General features: G+C 42.4%; 1 protein-coding gene across 1 annotated transcript in view; it reads left to right on the top strand.

The window, feature by feature from the left end:
- NALF1 (NALCN channel auxiliary factor 1) overlaps positions 1-21,210 on the top strand; it is a 587,247-nt gene that overhangs the window by 213,224 nt on the left and 352,813 nt on the right. The window lies entirely within an intron of this gene.

Genomic DNA, 21,210 nt, shown 5'->3' with positions numbered 1-21,210 from the left:
GAAGCTATTAAGAAGAGGTGACAAGAATACACAGAAGAACAATACGAAAAAGACCTTCACGACCCAGATAATCATGATGGTGTGATCAGTCACCTAGAGCCAGACATCCTGGAATGCAAAGTTAAGTGGGCCTTAGGAAGCATTACTACGAATAAAGCTAGCAGAGGTGGTGGAATTCCAGTTGAGCTATTTCAGTTCCTAAAAGATGATGCTGTGAAAGTGCTGCACTCAATATGCCAGCAAATTTGGAAAGCGCAGCAGTAGCCACAGGACTAGAAAAGGTCAGTTTTCACTCCAATCCCAAAGAAAGGCAATGCCGAAGAATGTTCAACTACTGCACAATTGCACTCATCTCACACACTAGCAAAGTAATGCTCAAAATCCTCTTAGCCAGGCCTCAATAGTACATGAACTGTGAACTTCCAGATGTTCAAGCTGTATTTAGAAAAGGCAGAGGAACCAGAGATTAAATTGCCAACATGTGTTGGATCATTGAAAAAGCAAGAGAGTTCAAGAAAAACATCTGCTTTACTGACTACACCAAAGCCTTTGACTGTGTGGATCACAATAAACTGTGGCAAATTCTTCAAGAGATGTGAATACCAGACCACCTGACCTGTCTCCTGAGAAATCTGTATGCAGGTCAAGAAGCAACACTCAAAACTGGGCGTGGAACAACAAACTGGTTCCAAATCAGGAAAGGAATATGTCAAAGCTGTATATTGTCATCCTGCTTATTTAACTTATATCATGTGAAATGCTGGGCTGGATGAAGCACAAGCTGGAATCAAGATTGCCCAAAGAAATATCAGTAACCTCTGATATGCAGATTATACCACCCTACTGGCAAAAAGCAAAGAAGAACTAAAGAATCTCTTGATAAAAGTGAGAGAGGAGAATGAATAACTTGGCTTAAATCTCAACATTCAAAAAACTAAGATCATAGCATCTGGTCCCATCACTTCATGGCAAATTGATGGGGAAACAATGGAAAAAATGACAGACTTTATTTTTCTGGGCTCCAAAATCACTGCTTATGGTGACTGCAGCCATGACATTAAAAGATGCTCGCTCCTTGGAAGAAAAGCTATGACCAACCTAGACAGCATATTAAAAATCAGAGACATTATTTTGCCAACAAAGGTCCATCTAGTCAAAGCTATGGATTTTCCAGTGTTCATGTATGGATGTGAGAGTTGTACCATAAAGCTGAGTGCCGAAAAATTGATGCTTTTGAACTGTGGTGTTGGAGAAGACTCTTGAGAATCCCATGGACTACAAGGTGATCCAACCAGTCCATCCTAAAGGCAATCAGTCCTGAATATTCATTAGAAGGACTGATGCTGAAGCTGAAACTCCAACACTTTGGCTACCTGATGCGAAGAACTGAGTGGTTTGAAAAGACCCTGATGCTGGGAAAGATCAAAGGTTGGAGGAGAAGGGGACGACAGAGGATGAGATGGTTGAATGGTATCACCTGCTCGATGGACAGGAGTTTGAGTAAGCTCAGGGAGTTGGTGATGGACAGGGAGGCCTGGCGTGCTGCAGTCCATGGGGTCGCACAAAGTCGGACACGACTGAGCAACTGAACTGAACTGAACTGAAAATTTGGACTTGAGAGAACTTTTTACAGTATAATTCATCCAATTTCTCTTTAGAACAGGGACATGGTGGCCCAAAGTTATTTGTTCAGTCGATGTCAGGATTAAAAGTGAGTGTTCCCGACTCTGTACACTGTATTATTTGTTTTATCTCACAGCTTATATTGGCCAGCTGATGGCCTTGCAAAAAGTTAGGCACATTAGTCTTAAGGGATTTAATTCATTTCCAAGCTGGTGGATGAAAGATGGATAAGAAATTGGAAAATACACCGCCTCTCAAGTAAAGTTTTATGAAGCAGAAGACTGAGTATAAGTACCCTATTGCAATGACAGGCAGAAGTTAAAAGGATATGCTAAGCAGCGTGAACTTTAATTGGGGAGCCTTAAGGTAAGGATTCAGAGAATGAACACATTAGCATCACTTCTTAATCTACTGCTTCAGTGCTCTGATTTACTAAAAACTGCCCAGTTTTTGATAAATTATTTTATCATCAAGAATAATTTTTTAAAAAATTTCATTGGCCTTCCATGTGAAAGCTAATCAGGGTTTGTTTGTTTAGTTTTTTTAAGTAGCATTTGCGAATTGACTGGATCAGATCAAATGCAAATTGACAGGATCAGATCTAATGGTTCCTTTCCTGAATAAGAAAAAAAGAAATGTGTGACTGAAAGAATGTTCAAGATATTACTTGAAACTCGTTTAGTCTCTCATTTTAAAAGAGCATTGAGAATTACCGCAAGCAACTAAAAAACCCGTGTTACCTTTTGATATGCAAAATACTTTAGCAAACTTATTTCACCTAATTATCTTTTCCATTTGCTGTATAGTTGTGAGCACATTGAATCAATACACCTTTTAATAATGTGAAACATATTTTATGAAATGTAGAAATGGGAAAGCGTTCCTCAGATGTTTCCGCGACACAAAAGGAGCTGAGGTAGAGGGTGGGCTGCCTCGAATGAAACGTGCTTTCACTGCAACAGTTCTGCCGGTGGCCTCGGAGTCTAATTGAGGCTCACAAAATAACAGAAGATCAATTAGTATTCTCACTTGACATTCTACTGGAGAAAAGCAGTGACCAGAAGGGGTGTCCCAGTGTAAGGAAAGTGGGGTTTTGGGAGGTGAAGTTTAGGTCCGTCTAGTCAAAGCTATGGTTTTTCCAGTAGTCATGTGCGGATGTGAGAGTTGAACTAGAAAGAAGGCTGAGCACCGAAGAATTAACGCTTTCAAATTGTGGTGCTGGAGTAGACTCATGAGAGTCCCTTGGACTGCAAGGAGATCAAACCAGTCTGTCCGATAGGAAATCGGTCCTGAATATTTATTGGAAGGACTGATGCTGAGGCTGAAGCTGAAGCTCCAGTACTCTGGCCACCTGATGCGAAGAACTGACTCATTTGAAAAGACCCTGATGCTGGGAAAGACTGAGGGCAGGAGGAGAAAGGGACGACAGAGGAGGAGGTGGTTGGATGGCATCACCGACTCAGTGGACATGGATTGAACGACCTCCAGGAGATAGCAAAGGACAGAGAAGCCTGCGTGCTGCAGTCCATGCGGTCTCAAAGAATCAGAGACGACCGAGTGTCCATCACATAGAGAGGGCCCTGGACTTGGCCTTCAGTCAGATAAACTGCACTGCTGAATGCAGAGTGAAGCAAGTCTGTTGGTTTATTTATCAAGTGACCAGAGTATGAATCTTAGCTGTCTCTTTAAATTAAACGTCTTGCTTTGAAAGGATATCAAATGTCTATTCCAAGCGTAGCAGACCTTCACGTTGGTTTATTAAAAAGCAAGCAAACATAAAAAATCCATCATGTGGGTAAGAAGGTGTGCATGCCACTGCAGAGATGCCTCATCTGATTTGTGTGGTAGCACATGCATTTTCAATTGTGTGAGGGAACAGTTTCATCTTCGTAACATTTATGGATTCCATATATACATTACTTCGCAATGAAAACAGAATTACTGTCCTTGTTTGTTTTTTTTTTTTCTTCCTACTTTCAAGGCAGGAAAAAAAGCCTTTAACCCTGCCTCCCTATTGTTTAAATGAGCTGGATTTCAGAACAGCTCCAAAATGATAACTGTCCTCGAGTTTAAGGCAAAATAAGCAAACCTATGGAAGGCATTCACATCAAGTGCATGCAAATTTGTACTTTTTCTCTGGAAAGCAGGATGCTTGGACTAAGCTGAGAATTAATAATAATCAGAAGGGGGATGAAAACGCAGAGTCCATAGTTACCCTGCTTTCTCCATGGTGCTGTTTCATTTGATCCTTTGTTCCAGGTTGCTTTCTGAGTGGCATTCTTCTTTAAGCCTTATGTGTAGGCTTTAAAATATAAGTTTTATAGGAAATTTCTCTCCTCTCCATAGAGGAAAGAATGTGCCCCCTTACTGATATTCAAGTGTCTTTCATGTGGAGAAAATAGAGTTTCAGAAGGCACCCCTTCATTAAGGTTTCACTGGCACTTGTGAAAAGAGAGCCTCCCCCTCATGGCAAATAACACTGAAAGGAATATGACTTTCTGTGAAATTATGAACTCCATGAGGGACTCTTCTAACAATAATAATAGGGTGGATAAAGCCTCCAGAAATCTGTTCATTTTAATAATAAGTTCAGTTCAGTTGCTCAGTCATGTCCGACTCTTTGCGACAAGGGTCTGGTAAGTTAGTATGATGGAGTCAAACTGGTGCAGGGCTTAATCTCACAAGGCACTCATTTCTTTTCATAATTTTTTTGAAAATCACTCTCTAATTCCCATATCCTAAGGAAATGATAATGTGTTTTCTAGGTAATTAAGACTTTCCCAAGTTCACTGGTACATAGAGCTGGGACTAAATAAGTTAGGGTATAACTATTTCAACAGGGGACAGAGATCACCTTGCTATATTTTGATTCCATTTTCAATGTGTGTGCCATCTTGAAATGACTCAGCTTCTGGAATTGCTCCTTGTAGGATGTTGTAGGGGGCTTCGCTGATAGCTCAGTTGGTAAAGAATCCTCCTGCAATGCAGGAGACCCCGGTTTGAATCCTGGGTCAGGAAGATCTGTAGGAGAAGGGATAGGCTACCCACTCCAGTGTTCTGGCCTGGAGAATTCCATAGACTGTATAGTCCATGGGGTTGCAAAGACTCAGACGCGACTGAGTGACTTTCACTTTCAGGATGCTGTAGGGGAGAATGAGAAACCATATGCTGCTCTGAAGTTGATTCAGCTTTGGAAGTCATTCTTACACTCTGTGGCAGAGAGGAATGAGAAGTAAAATGTGCCTTTGCTTATTGAACCACCTTCTTATTGTAGATCTTCTTGATTGTGTTCCAGTTATAAATACTAATTCAAGGAGCACCTTTACATATAACTTTTTTGCAGTGTCTGTGACTGTGAGATTTATAAAAGTGGGAGCTCATAACTTAAAAAAAAAAAAAAGATTTTGACATCCCTGTCACTTCGTCAGTTATTAACAAAACTGTGAAACATCCATTGTTATTTTTTTTCCAATTTTATGTAGTGGGTAAGACTAACAAGTTAGAAAAACTTTATACTCTACAAAGTCTATCTTTTAAAATAAGTGTTATTGAACTAAACAAATACTCTGGATGTTGAGTGTACAACTATAAAGTTTTTCTGCTTTGAATATGAAACCCCTCATGTATCAGTTCATGCACTAAATTGACTAAGCTGTATCTACATTGCCGAAACAGCCTGTCAGAGAAAATAATCACTCACAACAAGTTACTTGGTGTCAGGTAGGAATGAATTTCCTGTTTTCAGCAGGTTTTATCTGTGTTACATAGCTTAGACTGATCTCGGGTGGCCTCGGCCTGCAGCATCTTGGAGCGGGGCTTGGGTTCCCAGCCAGAGACTGACACTGGACTGCATCAGAGAAAGCACCCGATCCTAGCCACTAGACCAGAGGTCAGTGACAAGGGCCCTGGCCCTTCGGCTTTGCAGAAAGAATTCTCACAGAGACAGAAAGCAGTGAAATAAGTGAAGTGTTTATTAAGAGGAAAAAGAGTATAGTACATGTGGACAGACACACGGGCAGATTCAGGGAGAGAGTCACGGAGTCCTGTCCTCGTCATGGTTTGAATTCCTTTCATGGATTATTTCTTCCAGGCTTATTTTGGCCAGGCATTTTGATTTACCTGGTTCACCACCTGTATTTGGTATATCTCAGGATCCTTTCATGTGTGCCCACGTGTCTCTTAGCCAAAATGGATTTTACCGAAAAGGCGTCTGGGTAGAACATCCTTGACATAGCTCCCCTTTGGTCTCTAAGGAGCTTTCTCTGCACATGTGTGGTCAGGGAGGTCTCCCCATTTCAAGAGAAAGAGATACGTGGTCTCGGCAGGACTGAGCCTCCTCCCTTAATGGTTCTCCTATTCCTGTCTTGGAGTTTTGATTCACAGGGAATGAATCTGCAATTACTTTACCCTGGAGGGGAGGGGGCTGGCTTCCCTGGTGGCACAGATGGTAAAGAATCTGCCTATAATGCAGGAGAAAGACCTGGGTTCAATCCCTGGGTCAGGAAGATCCCTTGGGAAAGGGAATGGCTACCCACTTCAGTATCCTTGCCTGGAGATCCCATGGACAGAGGAGCCTGGCAGGCTACAGTCTGTGGGTTGCAAAGGGTCTGCCTGAAGACTAGAAAGAACCTTATTCCAGAAATATTACTCTTCCTGGAACACTGTACCATTCACCTGGCCTGGAACACCGATGGAAAGCCTTATGATGAAGAACACTGGGATTAAATGGGTTGAAAAAGACCTGGTTATTTTTTTTTAGCATGTCATTAATAAACTTTGATTTTCCAAACACATTTTGTATAGATGGCTATTGTCATACATAAAATGCAGCAGTAAGATATGTAAAAATGAGAGATGGGAATTATGGCATTCCACAATATCCAAAAGCTGCTTTTAAGCATGTTCTGATATGCAGCAACTTAAACAACCATCTGTGCATTAAAATTATTTAATCACTTAAGAGGTAGCTAGTGGTTTGGAGCAGGTAGTTCATATCTGCTGTTTCCTGCTAAATGCCAGGAAGTTGGTAACTTTTCTGAATTGCTAGGATGCTCCCCTTCTAGTCATTTTTTATTTTTAAATCAAAAACATTGCTCCATGTTTTTGTTTTTTTCAAGTTATATTGTCCCTGGATAGATGAATCTAGTGCTAAATCTGCATAAAGCTGCAAGGAAAGATAGGTTAGGGTGTGGAAATTTAATCTTTAAAGGCACAAAAATGATATTCTGCAGGGGAGTTCAGTGCCTGCACTGTGGTTGTTGATAGTTCCTCAGCATTAATGACTGAGGCCCTGAAAAGCAAAAGGAATCCTTTGCATGTTGGAAAAAACCAGGGGTTCTGTGGAAAAAATCTGTGTTAAAAAGTTGTAAACATCTATGATTTGGCATTTGAATGTGTTATTTTTAACTTTGGCCTGAAGCTATAACCTAGCATTTACCCAGAAAATTTGGAACCAGAACATCTTTCCCCATCTTGCCTTCCTTTTCCCTTCTCGTTTATTGAAGAGATGAGGGGAATGTAGGTGACTCTCAACTAGGAACTGGGGGAGGAGGGTTCGGAGAGAAAGGTCAAAAGGCCACGGATATGGAGGAACTTAACAATTTAACTGTCTGTTCTACCGTTCACTATTTGAAGGTTTTACAGCCAAAATTCGAAAGAACCCAAGCACATATCCATAGATATGCCCACACATTCATATATCTACAGCTGTAAAAAAAAGGACAGAAAATTGATTAGATTGTACTAATTATAAAATATCTCAGTTCAGTTCAGTCACTCAGTCATGTCCGATTCTTTGCGACCCCATGGACTGCAGCACGCCAGGCCTCCCTGTCCATCACCAACCCCCAGAGTTTACTCAAACTCATGTCCATTGAGATGGTGATGCCATCCAACCATCTCATCCTCCGTTGTCCACTTTTCCTCCTGCCTTCAGTCTTTCCCAGCATCAGGGTCTTTTCAAATGAGTCAGTTCTTCGAATCAGGTGACCAAAGTACTGGAGTTTCAGCTTCAGCATCAGTCCTTCCAATGAACACCCAGGACTGATCTCCTTTAGGATGGACTGGTTGGATCTCCTTGCAGTCCAAGGGACTCTCAACAGTCTTCTCCAACATCACAGTTCAGAAGCATCAATTCTGTGGTGCTCAGCTTTCTTTTTTGTCCAACTCTCACATCCATACATGACCACTGGAAAAACCATAGCTTTGACTAGATGGACCTTTGTTGGCAAACTAATGTCTCTGCTTTTTAATATGCTGTCTAGGTTGGTCATAACTTTTCTTCCAAGAAGTGAGCATCTTTTAATTTCATGGCTGCAGTCACCATCCGCAGTGATTTTGGAGCCCCTCAAAAGTAAAGTCTGTCACTGTTTCCACTGTTTCCCCATCTGTTTGCCATGAAGTGATGGGACTGGATGCCATGATCTTAGTTTTCTGAATGTTGAGCTTTAAGCCAGCTTTTTCATTCTCCTCTTTCACTTTCATCAGGAGGCTCTTTAGCTCCTCTTCGCTTTATGCCATAAGGGTGGTGTCATCTGCATATCTGAGATTATTGATATTAGATATTTCAGATATATAATAACCAAAATATCTGAGGGTTATTAATAACCTCAGATAATAAAATATCTCAGGCTGGGTTAAATTTAAAACAATGAAAAGTTATGTCTGTTATGCTACCTTTTTTTGTAAGAAAGAGGGAGATGTGTATGTGTCTGTTCTGTGTGTTTGTGTCTGTGTGTGTATCTGAGTGTCTAAAACGGGTATATACAGTGAAGTGAGGACGGGTGAGGTGAGTGTGAAAATCGAGGACAACAGAAATTAGAGTCAGAGCAAGACTTTTTAACCTATAATTTATTAAATCATTTTGATTTCTAAATCATAGGGATGAGTTACTCTTCAAAATAGTGAAATTCACCTTTAAAAAGAGAAGCTTTGCAGAAGTATCACACAGGATGACACCCTGTGGTTTTTTCCAGAACTGCAAATGGAAAAGGCTCTGGTTTTTAAACAGCTTTTACCGAGAAACACTAATATACTGTGGAGGGCAAGAGTTCTGATAAATAATTTGGATTTTAAGCGCTCCAATAACTGCTGCCTATGTTTTTCCCCTATCCTTCCTCCTCACTGGTCTCATGAAATATGTACTTACATTTGTATAAACCATATCTTGGCTTAGTAGAAGTGCATTACACAGGAAATCAGGAGAAATGTGCTTATCTACCTCCCTGGTACCTTTAGGTAATTCATTAACATTTCTGAGCGTCCATTTCTTTGTTTGTAAAGTAAGAATGATTATTCCTCCATCACTCCATCAAGACTTAATGCTGTAATATTCAGAAACCTTTTACAAATTTTTAAAGTCCTCTGCAAATGAAAATGGATATTATGGTTGTTTTGTTGCATGACTGGATAGCACTTATGCCTCAGTCAGTCAAGTCTATTTGTTAATAAACACTTCCCTCTATACATGTTCATCCATTGTCATAGTTTAAAATGCTCGTGCCTGTCATTCCCACTCCATCTAGAAAATACCTCCTCATTCTTTGGACCAAACTGACTTCTCTTCTTCTCTTCTTTAATTGGATAGTATCCAGCCCCCTCCAAAACTGTTTCTAATTCATATTGTTTTTTGAATGTGACCGTTTTGCTTGCTCAGTTGATGAATAGATATTTATGATCACTTCCGAAGTCTGGGGAGCTCAGGAACGTTGGGGTGCGCAGTCCCGGGCACCTGCCCCTCCTCACTCCCCAGCCCGCGTGCCCCACCTCTGTGTTTCTACACAGGTTTGTGCAGTTGACTTGGACACTCCAAACAGCAGAAAGAAACGGTGGTTCAGGTAGTACCTTTGTTTCACTTAAGACTTGATGTTTTTGCATCTAATTCTTCAGCATTCAAAACACTCCCAAGAGTAGCTTTAGAGATACGGCTCAAGAGGAGTTATTGTCTAATTTCTTTACCCTGTTTCCTTTCAGAAATATTTCCTTTTCAGTGATGTAGACCTTCAACGTAAACAAAGTGACCTTGCTTAAATAACAGATGTTTTTCTGAAAAAAAGAGGCACATAAAGAAAAAAATCCTCTACGGTTTTCTTTTTTTCTTTGAATACAGATTCAGTAAAAGAAAAGTCATGGTAGGAGATGTTAAAACGGTAGATTTATAAACCCTCTAACTTAATTGTATTAATCGGACTTGAAAGATTAAGTATAGATGACAGAGTAACTGTGTGCATGTGTTATGATGCATGCTGTCCATGCTTTCCTACAAGCCCAGGGACTCAAGCCCTTGTGATCCATTGTGGAGCCGAACCCACTGCATTCTTCAGAGCCAGTCTGTGGCAACAGTAGAACCTATTACAAAAATGCTCTTTCTTTTTTCATGTGAAAATGATAATTCATGTTTTTTTTTTTTATTTTTCCCAGATTTATTGAGATATAAGTGACAGGTAACACTGTGTAAGTTTAAACTTACAAGTTGTTGATTTAATACACATGGATATTACAAAGCAATTACCACCACAGTCTTAGCACCTTCACCATGTCACGTGATTGCCATTTCTTTTTGTGGTGAGGACATGTAAGATCTATTCCCCAGCCACTCCCAAATACAGTACTGGTAACTATAATCTCTGTGCTGGACACCTAGTCCTCAGCACGTACTCCTCGTGTAACTGGGGCTTTGTGCCTTTTGACCAACTTCTCTCCTTTTTTGCTGCCCTGGCAACCACCATTCTATTCCCCGTTTCTCCGTGTTCAGCTTTTTTAGATTCCACAGATAAGTGATGTTATTCAGCCTTTGTTTTTGATATATACAGGCCTACTGTAGATTTCACTCACAAATCAGATTCATTCCATGATCTCTACAATTTTACCTGGTGCTGTGAACCTGTTTCCTAGATATACGTGGTCTTGTATCAATATTTTTTTTCTTCACTTTGACAGAAAACTACCGTAGGTTGTCTCAGTCGTTCCCAATTCCATCGCTAGGACCAGTTTCTGTAATAGCTTCTGAAAACCATTCCCTGTAGGGTGCACTGTCTAAAGGGTACAAGAACAGGAACATAAAAAAATAAAAGTACCCGAGCTATATCTGAAGTGGGATAGTTTTTGCTGGTGAATAGTGATTTGTTCATTGAGTAGTCATTGGCATTCTACCTGGGCAGATGGATTTGTAAATCCTCAGGGTGAAAGCAACCCCAGGGTTTTGTATAGAATATTTTTCTTTTTTGTACCTCTAAGGTAAGCAGGAGAGTTAATCGGAGACCAAGGATGAGTGGAATAATCATTTTTGGAAAAAACTCTCTCATGAGCATATTTCAGATATCATTCCGTGAATCACAGTGACATCTCCTGTGGAAGGGACGGTCTTCTTCCCATTTACTTGGGCCAGAACTGATTCCCGGAGCCAAGGGGGAAAGGGAGGCTCAGGAAATTCAATCATTTGTGATAGTACTCGGACCAGAACCCAAGTGATTGGACTTCAACTTGACTTCTGCCTCATCTGGGCCATCATTATAGCCTCAGTGGAGTAGCATGGCTCAGTTTATCTCGAGGGTTTTGAGGGTTCAGTATTAGAGTAGGGGTGACAGGCCAGATAGGCAGGAATTACTTTCAGACAGCCCTGGGGGAAATGTATATGGTCCCGGAGAGACAGAAATATCTAGAGGCAGAAAGCAGTATCCTAGCAACTCTATGAGAGAGAGGAGCAAAGAGTCCAGCCACTTTCAAGCGAGAGCCTGTTAGCAGGAGTGGGAGTGGCAGGCGGGCACAGCACAGGTTTTGCAAAGACTGTACTCTCGGTGACTCAACAGCTCTCCCTCTGTAATTTCCCATCAGAGTAATTTAGTTGAAAAGTTCACCAAACAGGATTGTTCCTCACAGTTCACAGCTTCTTCATAGGGATTAGAACGATTAATATGGTCACTAATGAAAGATAAGTCCCTTCATGTTTTGCCATTCTTTTAACCTTAAGGATCCTTAATGATACCAGAAAGTATTTATCAAACCAAAAATAAGATAGGAAAATATTATTAATTGACCTCGGAATGTACAAACTGCCTACTGGTGGGCTGCCTTCTTAACCCTGTAATTTGGGATGGGAGAATTGGGTGAAATTGCAGGGGAAGCTAAGGCCCTCAGATGTAATTACCTCCTGGAAGATCAACCGGAACACCCTTTCCATGATGGGATGGGTCAGCGGCAAAACTTTCAGGATCAGGCGGGGGTCTGATCCTAATCATGAGTGATGTTCCCTTAGGTTCTAGTCAAGCGTGCCCTGTATGTGAGCCCCCAGTCAGCTTGGTGCGTTGGAAGCTGGAACGAGGTGAATGGCTTGTGTCTTTCCTGTCCCTGTGAAAGTCACTCAGTCGTGTCCGACTCTTTGCGACCCTGTGGACTAACAGTCCATGGAATTCCCCAGGCCAGAATACCAGAGTGGATAGCCATGCCCTCTTCCAGGGGATCTTCCCAACCCAGGGATCGAACCCAGATCTCCCACATTGCAGGTGGATTCTTTACCAGCTGAGCCACAAGGGAAGCCCAAGAATACTGGGGTGGGTAGCCTATCCCTTCTCCAGCAGATCTTCCTGACCCAGGGATCGAACCAGGGTCTCCTGCATTGCAGGCGTATTCTTTACTAACTGAGCTATCAGGGAACGTCTTTCCTACCAAACTTAAAACAGAGGTTGAAAAGGAGGGAGAGAGGAATAGAGCAGGAAGAGTTTAGAGACAGAAAGGATTACTTCTAATACTGGGAACTGACGTTTCTGTTCAAGTCAGACATGTTAGAAAACTTAGAAGCACACAAGGATGGTGATCAGCTGGGATGAGGGGGAGCTTGGCGTTAGTTGATGTATGCCCTCCCTCACGGACAGTTCTGGATTCCTCTGCTACATGGTCCCATGGGAACAGAATATCAAAAGAAGAACAGGATTGACTTGGAAATACACTCAATATTTAGGAGGCTGCATCTGGTATGATTTGTTGGCTGGATGTCGTTTTGCATATATATATATATAGCATATATATAAATATGTATATATCGATTGTCATCTTTTACTCTAGATGTCCAAAGAGTAGATGGTGGACAAGAAAGCAGGGTTCTCACTGCTGTGAGCACATCACTTGGTGCAAAGGTATTAGCAAGTACTGCTCATCCACAGGGAACCCATGGGTGAGGAGGGCGTCCCTTGGTGGATAAAGGTTAGAAGAATGATGCAGATAAAGAGGCTTGCTGGTAACAGATCCTGTTAAAGGGTCTTGAACATTCAATTATAGAATCACAGAGGTTTTTCCGTCCCTCTTAGAATCTCCAGGAGGCCACATACAGTTAGAGATGATTCCGCTTTGTTCCAGCAATAGCACATTGTTCCCCACTAGATGATCCCTGTTAGAGTATGATGGCTCTCTGTGGCTCAGGTATTGATAGCTTTAAATATCAGGAGTATTTCCTGCTTGACCAAATCATCACCGTTCCTTTGAAATCCCTCCTCTGACCGTCTGGCTCACCGTCAAACCATAGTTCCAATGTGTACTTTGGTCTTCAGTGATAAGCTTCCTGGCTAAGGACTGGAAGCCTTTCTTTTTATTTTCCCCTGTCCTAGAAGAGGCTTTTTTTTTTTTGGAACAGGTTTCAAACATCACAATTAAGAATTATTCCGTTTTAAAGGCCCTGTGAAAGCCAATTGGAAAATGCCAGAGGAAAAAAAATGTTCCATTGACGCATGCCAGATTATTTAATAATGAACACACAAAAAGAAGGACACCTGTTTCTTTCCAACCTCCTAATCTATTTATGATTTGGGAAATTTGACAAGAAAACAGAATGTCCAGGCTGTAGAGCCTCTGAAATTTCCACATTGGCCACCTCTGGGGGAAAAAGAAATGACTTTGACCCCTGTTGTTTTGGTTAAATCATCATATGATGTGGTTACACTGGGAGTGTAACTGACACACACTAACAGTTAGGAGGCCCGGACTCCTGTCTCGGGTCTGTGGCAGCTCCTGCGTTCCTGGAAGCAGCTAGTTCATTGATATGTCAGGTGGCAGAACTGCATGGTGTCTGGGAAACTTCCAGTTCAAATAGCCTGTGGTTTTCACAAAAGCTGGAATTCATTAGATGCTTCATACATTTTCTTAGGTTTAGAAATCTGACTTTAGTAAAAGATCGGGTAATTGGCTCTGATCTAATAAAGAAAAGTGCAATATGTAAAAGGTTAGCATTCTACTCTGAGGCAATCCTGTCTGAATTTCCGATCGTAGAGCTGTATTCCTTCCAATACTGCTAATGACTGGGGTCCCGGAACTAGAGATCCTTTCTGATGGAGTACGTGCCTCATGTCAGTTCAGGTACCAGGTGAGGAGGCTCTTCTAGGGCAGCGGTGGTCAGAATAAAGAGGAGGAGATGGTATGAGAAGTATTTAGAAATAAATCAGCCAGCATTTCCAGTAGTCATGTGTGGATGTGAGAGTTGAACCGTAAAGAAGGCTTAGCACCGAAGAATTGGTGCTTTCAAACTGGAGAAGGCTCTGGAGAGTCCTTTGGACTGCAAGGAGATCCAACCAGCCCATCCTAGAGGAAATCAACCCTGAATATTCATTGGAAGGACTGATGCTAAAGCTCCAATACTTTGGCCACCTGATGCAAAGACCCGACTCATTGGAAGAGACCTGATGCTGGGAAAGATTGAGGGCAGGAGGAGAAGGGGGCGACTGAGGGTGAGATGGTTGGATGGCATCACCAACTTAATGAACATGAGTTTGTGCAAACTCCAGGAGATGGTGAAGGACAGGAAAGCCTTGGCATGCTGCAGTCCACGAGATCGCGAAGAGTCGGACACAACTGGATGACTGGACAACAACAACAGATCAGGCATACCTGAGGCCATGTCCACACTGTCCATCTCATTTCCTTCTCTCCCGGTACGTTCTAGTCCTCAAATTTCTCCCCCATGACCCTGACACAGGGGAAGTCCACTCGCCAGTCCTGCGGATCGCCTCGCAGCCCCTCCTCGGCGCCCACGGCCAGGAGGAGCCCCGGCGAGCCACCATGGCCGCGCCCGCCTCCACCGCTGCAGAAGTCTTCCAAGCGCCCTCTTCGTTTTCTTGCTCATCCCGACGCTCGTTTACTTCCCGCACAACGTCAGGATGATCTTTCTAAAAGCGTCAGAATATGTCACGCTTTTATCGGAAACCCACGGGTTTTCCCCGTGCGCTGACAGGCCACGCCCACATGGCCCCGTGACCCTGGCCCACATGGCCCCGTGACCCTGGCCCACATGGCCCCGTGACCCTGGCCCACATGACCCCGTGACCCTGGCCCACATGGCCCCCTGACCCTGGCCCACATGACCCCGTGACCCTGGCCCACATGACCCCGTGACCCTGGCCCACATGGCCCCCTGACCCTGGCCCGCAGCACTCCGCGCTCCGCCCGCCCTCCTCCGGCGCGCTCTGCCCACGAAGGGCTGCTTTCCTCTGGCCTCATTCAATCTCGGCCGAAATCGCCTTTCTGCAAAGAGGCTTTTCTTGAGCTTGCTTGAGGGCCTTCTCTAGTTTCTGTCTCGGCTCCCGGCTTCCGCGCTCCGTAGCACTTTATCGCAGTCTGTGAGTTGCTTTACTGAATTTGTGTTTCATTTTTATTCTTGTGCTGCCCGAAAGCAGACACAGTGCTTGTGTGACTCGTCGCGGAATAGTCTAATAAATATGTGGTGAGTGAATGAACAATTAGATGAACAAAATGCACTTATCCGTTCCGTTACCTGCCCCAAGCACTTTGAAGAGTGAGGCGCAGCAAAATTTCACTAGGAAAAGGTGGTCACACCCACACCGGGGCGGCTAGGTCGCTCCGAGCGGCAGATTATGGACAATGGAGGGAAGGGGGGTGGGCAGCCTGGAAACACGGGCTCCCAGGCCGTGGCAGGGAAGCTCGGGAGGAGGAGGAGAAGGGTGGGAATGCCACCAGCTTCCTGCGTGTGTCTGCTTCTCCAGCGACCTTCCTTCCATCTGTCCCTCTTGGCCCACTCTAGTCTTCCTGCCTCAACTTATTTTTTTCTTTCGATTTGTGGCCCTTTTCTTGCTCTGTTTCTGCCTTCTCTGACCCAGGGAAGGACCTCTGCATGCGCCCTCTTTACTGGAGCCTTTGTGACTCCTGACAGAACAGGGTTGTTCATTGTGCCCTGTGGTGATGGTCAGACCATTGTTCATTTGTGAGAATTGATTAAAAAAAACCCCTCACATTCAGGTAGCAGTGTCTCAGACGGTAAAGTCTGCCTACAATGTGGGAGACCTGGGTTTGATCCCCGGGTCCAGAAGATCCCCTGGAGAAGGCAGTGGCACCCCAGTCCAATCCTCTTGCCTAGAAAATCCCATGGATGGAGGAGCCTGGTGGGCTACGGTCCATGGGGTCACAAAGCGTTGGACACGACTGAGTGACTTCACTTTCACTTCACTTTCAGGTAGCTAGAGCTGAAATGTTCACTCAGTTTCTGAAACGTTGCTCTTCACAGAACTTGTTATCCAAAGTGTTATGTTCTTCCTCCTTGGTGTGAAAAGGTAAACAATAGAATTCTTTCACAGAATGGTTATCACTAATGGTCCTCTGACAGGACCATTAAATGCAGCCACTGGATTGGAAGTTAAGTGATTCCTTTCATTAAGGGTTGAAAAAGGGCTTCATATCCTAGAGTATCCCTGGGTCATTTCCTCAAATGGAGGCCAAGTCTTTTCAACGTTTCACAGTTAAATTTAGAGGGACATGAATACATTCAAATTTAAGGAAGCAAAATTTAAAGTGTAAAACACCTACTTTCTTTTCTTTGAATTATTAAGTCTCGTGACAAATGGAATGTGTCTCTATCATGAATTCAGCTTGCTAAATGTGCTGGAGAAATCCCATTTTGTACATACTCTGGCATTTTTATGTTAGAATATTTTTTTTTTTTTTTCAGAATAACTATGCTTCCTATGAGCCTTTTGCTCTCGCATACCTGGAGTTTCATTTCTGTATTTCTGTCCTCGGGGTCCATCTGTCTGCAGATCCAGGTGCTTTTAGCCTTCCGGGAAGAGGTGGGCACGGCAGAGAGCGTTCAGAGTTGCTTTGGGGGTGCTTCCTTCGACCTCTGCAGTGGGAGGGCTCCTGGCAGCCTGGGGACCAGCTGGTCCTTCCACTCTGTCACTATTCCCGATGACCCCAGAGCACTCGTCTTCTCACGAGTCCGCCTGTCTGGCATTTGCTCTACAAAGGATGGATGAATTAGCAGCTACTGACATTTGCTCTGGACTAAAGGAGGGACGAATAAGCATCCAGTTTTCTGGGTAGCAGGGAAGTTTTCAGAAGGTTTCCATGAATTCTGTTTCAAAGCCAAATTTGTATTTTGCTTTCAGTTTGAACATTTCACCATCAAAAAAGAGAAGATCAGTGGCTTTGCAAGATATACTTATTAATAAAAAATGTGGTTGCAGCATATATGGCACCAAAATGCTTAGCCCTCAGTGAACTAAAAATGGCCAGCGTTCCTGGATTAATACCAAGTGTGATAGCAGGGAAGTGATGGGGGCCTGCTTTCGAAGAGCATGCAGATCCAGGCAGAGGGACAGAAGCTGACTCCTAGAGGTCTGGTGCCCACTTGAAACCTCAGTGTGTGTGTGTGTGTGTGTGTGTGTGTGTGCATGCGCGTGTGTGTGTGTGTGTGTGTGTGGTGTCTATGTGTGTGAGTTTCTGGGATTTTAATCTTTACATTTAAATTTTCATTTTCTGCCCCTATAAATTTTCATTTTTCATATTTTTATCTTCTAGGAGGTTTCTGTCTTACTGCTGCGGGCATTAACTTCCACGTTTTTATCTTCAGCCTGTTTAAAGGCATGGTTCTAAGTGCTTTACAGATTTTGCTCAGTAAACCTTGAGTTAGGTTCTGTGATTATCCCCATTTAAAAGATATGAAAAGTGAGGTAAGGGTAGTTAAGTGAATTGTCCAGCATTACACAGCGAGTAAGTGAGAGAACCGGGACTCACACCTGTAAGGTCTGACTCCAGATTCTAGGTTTTAGGAGCATCACTATTTTGCCTCTGCCATAGAGACAACCCAGGTCTGAGAAGGGGTCGGGGCGGGGGGCTGTGTCGTTGTCCTTAGAGAGCCCCTGGGATCAAATAAACAATCTCTGCTGATTTTTTTTTTTTAGTTTGGACTTCTTTCTCTTTGCTAGAATTGGTCTGAAGTTTTTCCATTTTATTACTAGTTCTGGTTTCATTGCAAATCTCTCCTACTTTTGCTATCTGATTCATTATATCTAATTACCTTCTTTTCAGTATTCATTTTTGCTTTTTCCTTTGGGCTATCCATATGATTATTTTCCAGCATTTGGAAGCAAATGCCTACTTTATTTATTTTATAGCCTTTCTTATATTTCACGAATCCATTCAAGCTTACAAATTTCTAAGACCAGTGTGGTTGAATTTCTGATGTTTTAATATGCAGTCTTCTTGCTCTTGTTCACATCTAAATGGTTCATAAGTACATTCTGGGTTTCTCTTGGCAATTTTTTTCTTTTATTATTTTTGCTGATAGGCCTCAAAAGCCTCTATATTATAAGCCCTGGAGAAACTCCCCACCTACCAGAGACTAAATATGGTAAGAATTAGGCTCCAGAGTAAAAAAGGGAGTTGCCTCTGGTTACAAATGGCCTGGGACAGAGCAAAGGTTGGATGGCCTCACTGACTCGATAGACATGAGTTTGAGTAAATCCAGGAGATGGCGAAGGACAGGGAAGCTTGGCACGCTGCAGTCCATGGGTCGCAGAGTCAGGCACGGCTGAGCGACTGAACAACAAGAAGAGCAAAATTCAAATAGTCCCTTTGTTAATTCAGCAAAGTTAGATTGCCATGAAATAATGACAAATCAAGCCTATTAAGTTATTCACTTTCAGGATAGACAAGCTTTTTTTGAAAACAGAAATCCAAATCACTAGTATCTTAGAGAAACATTGTAACAGGGAAAATACTAACCAACCAACCAACTGACTCTTCAACTTGAGAATGAAATTTAAGATGTAAACAGTTTTAACTTGGATTTTGTTTTTTAACTTATCACCAAATATACTTTTAAAATGATTCTTCTCAAAAAATGCTAAGAAATAGAAAATGGATAGGAAGATAGAGAGTATTTTCTTGGGGAATAGTAGATCCACGTCTACTGCTCAATTTGGTCATTGCAAACATTAGTGCCACCGTCATAGTTACAGCAGGAGCAAGGGTTACAAAATACTCGTCTGGGGGCTTTTTATTGTACATGTGAGTTTAAGTAGTAGAAAACACATTTTTTTTTCCCCCTCAAATTGTGCCTTTTGCATGCAGCATATATGTGAATGAAGAACTATGTTCTTTCGGGTACATCAGGGAATCTATCAGAGGTCAGACTCTCTAATAGTAAAATTCAGACCTCCCAGGCTGGTGCCCCGTGATGTCCTCTGGTTTCAGTGATTCGGCCTAGCTAGGAGGACATGTGTTTTGGGAAGGAATTAACTGATGTGTAGGAGTAGCATTAGCTTCTCAGTGCAGGAACAGGTTGTCTGCTAAATAATGTTTCAACACATGTTTGCTCCGCTAACGTGTTTCACTATGTGGAGGGGGCGTCTCCAGCGGCAGTGACTCCACTCCGCTCTGCCTCATTGGAAGCGCCCCTGTCAGGCTTTCTAGAAACACACCAGGTGGGAACACAGGCCACACTTTCAACCCGGAGAACATTCCAGGGTCGTATGCACAGAGATGGAGATTTCTAGGAGAGACCAAGTTGGGAGTCTTCCCTTCTTAGGAATAGAGCCTTATTTCCTTTAACAAATCTGTTTTTTTTTTTTTTTCATGAAACCCATAAATAAAATCCATAGCAAAAGCTGGTAGAAAAAAAATGTTAAACACAAAAGTATTATCAAAAGTGTTAAAACTATTATAATTTTATGCAGTTAAGCAAATAGGACTCATGAATTATCTTTGAATCTCTTATAAATCTGTACAGCCAAGTCCAAATCTGTTACAGGGAGTGGGGGATGTAAGAAAGCACCCAGAAAGAGCAAGCTGTCATCATTATTACGTGTAGCGTTGTTATTGTTTCATGGCTAACTGTCTGCTCCGTGGCAGATATCGGCCAGTTTCAGGGACACAGCAGCTTCAAGATGATCATACATAGTTTATCCTCACCAGGTAACCGGGAGGTAGCACAGCCATTTTCTTAGGTAAATTTCAGGCTGAGACTTGATTTTTTTTTTAAATCAAAATATTATGATGGGATATTAATGAGGCAATTTGCCATGTTCTGCCACTCTTCTCATCTTATGTTTTACTACTGGTCTTAATTAGAGAGAATAATTTTCCTATTGTGTTTTTAATGAAATCTTCAAAAGAACATCAACCATGTAAACTAGCCCGCACCCTGGACTTTTCTGACATCAGCAATGCGTTGTTCAGATATGTTTCCCAAGAAATGAAACATCCACTAATTCAGGTTGGAACTGCATTCCTTTGAGTATTTTAATTTTGATTCTGAGTCTTCTAAAATGTCTAATCATACAAATCAGAAAAATTTTTTTCAATTCCTTAGAAAAAAAAGGAAAACCAAACTGCTGAAATCTAAATGTGGACAGAAAAGATGAGCAAATAGTTACAGATTAAGAAACAAAAATTTAACATGTAACCTCTCAGTTCTCCTAAAGAGCAAAAAGCAATTTTAATGTGCTCAGTTCAGAGGAAAAGAAGGCGGGAGGAGGAGCACTGGAAAGATGGTAATTATCTGGAGGACCATCATTTCTGGTCTCGAAGTCACCTTTAAGATCTTGAGTGTGGAGTGGTTATTAGTATTTCAACGTCTGTCTGCTTGAATGTTGTTTTGATGGCTTAGACACTTTACATGATTCATTTTTTTTTTTTTTTGTCTTCAAATATAGTTAGAGGACAAATTAGTTCTGAAAGATTTTAAATTGAGGGTGACTTATTCCTCAGATAAAACTAAAAAATCTTTGGGTGAAAACACAGCCTCCTGCATTTGGCCCTGTGTCGCCTTTGGCTCCCCACCCACCGCCCCCCGTCTCCAGGGCAGTGTGATAGAACACTTCCAGTGCTCCGCTGACAAATGTACGTCATCAGGGTGTCCAAACGGGCAAAAAGCAAGACATTTTCAAAAAATATTGCTAGTCCTTAGAATGCTGTTGGCGTTTGGAGTAACAGATGGAAACGGAGAAAATGGAGCCAGTGTGCAGATAGTGCGGTTCACTGGTCAGCCGCACCATGGTCAAAGGATTCCTGTCTTAATCCTTGTTTTCTTCTTCAGTTTAGTTATCAGCCTCAGATTTTAAACTGGCTCTTTGTTAATGTGCCCGTTACTGATCTGTTATTAAAAGGAGAGGGAGCTTAATTTTTATATGATATTGTTTAATCCATCTTTAAACTTTTGATACACATTGGCATATTTAAAAATAGCCCTTGTATCATTGATTTCAGACTGTGACATTGGCACGGTTGTGACTTTAGTCTTAAATCCACAAGAGTGTTTCGTTTGCCGGGCTTCCCTGGTGGCTCAGCGGTAAGGAGTCTGCCCGCCTATGCATC

This window comes from Dama dama, chromosome 30 (assembly GCF_033118175.1).
Source record: "Dama dama isolate Ldn47 chromosome 30, ASM3311817v1, whole genome shotgun sequence".
NCBI lineage: Eukaryota > Metazoa > Chordata > Mammalia > Artiodactyla > Cervidae > Dama > Dama dama.
The sequence above is the reverse complement of the archived record's forward strand: the minus strand, read 5'-3'. Positions and strand labels throughout refer to the sequence as shown.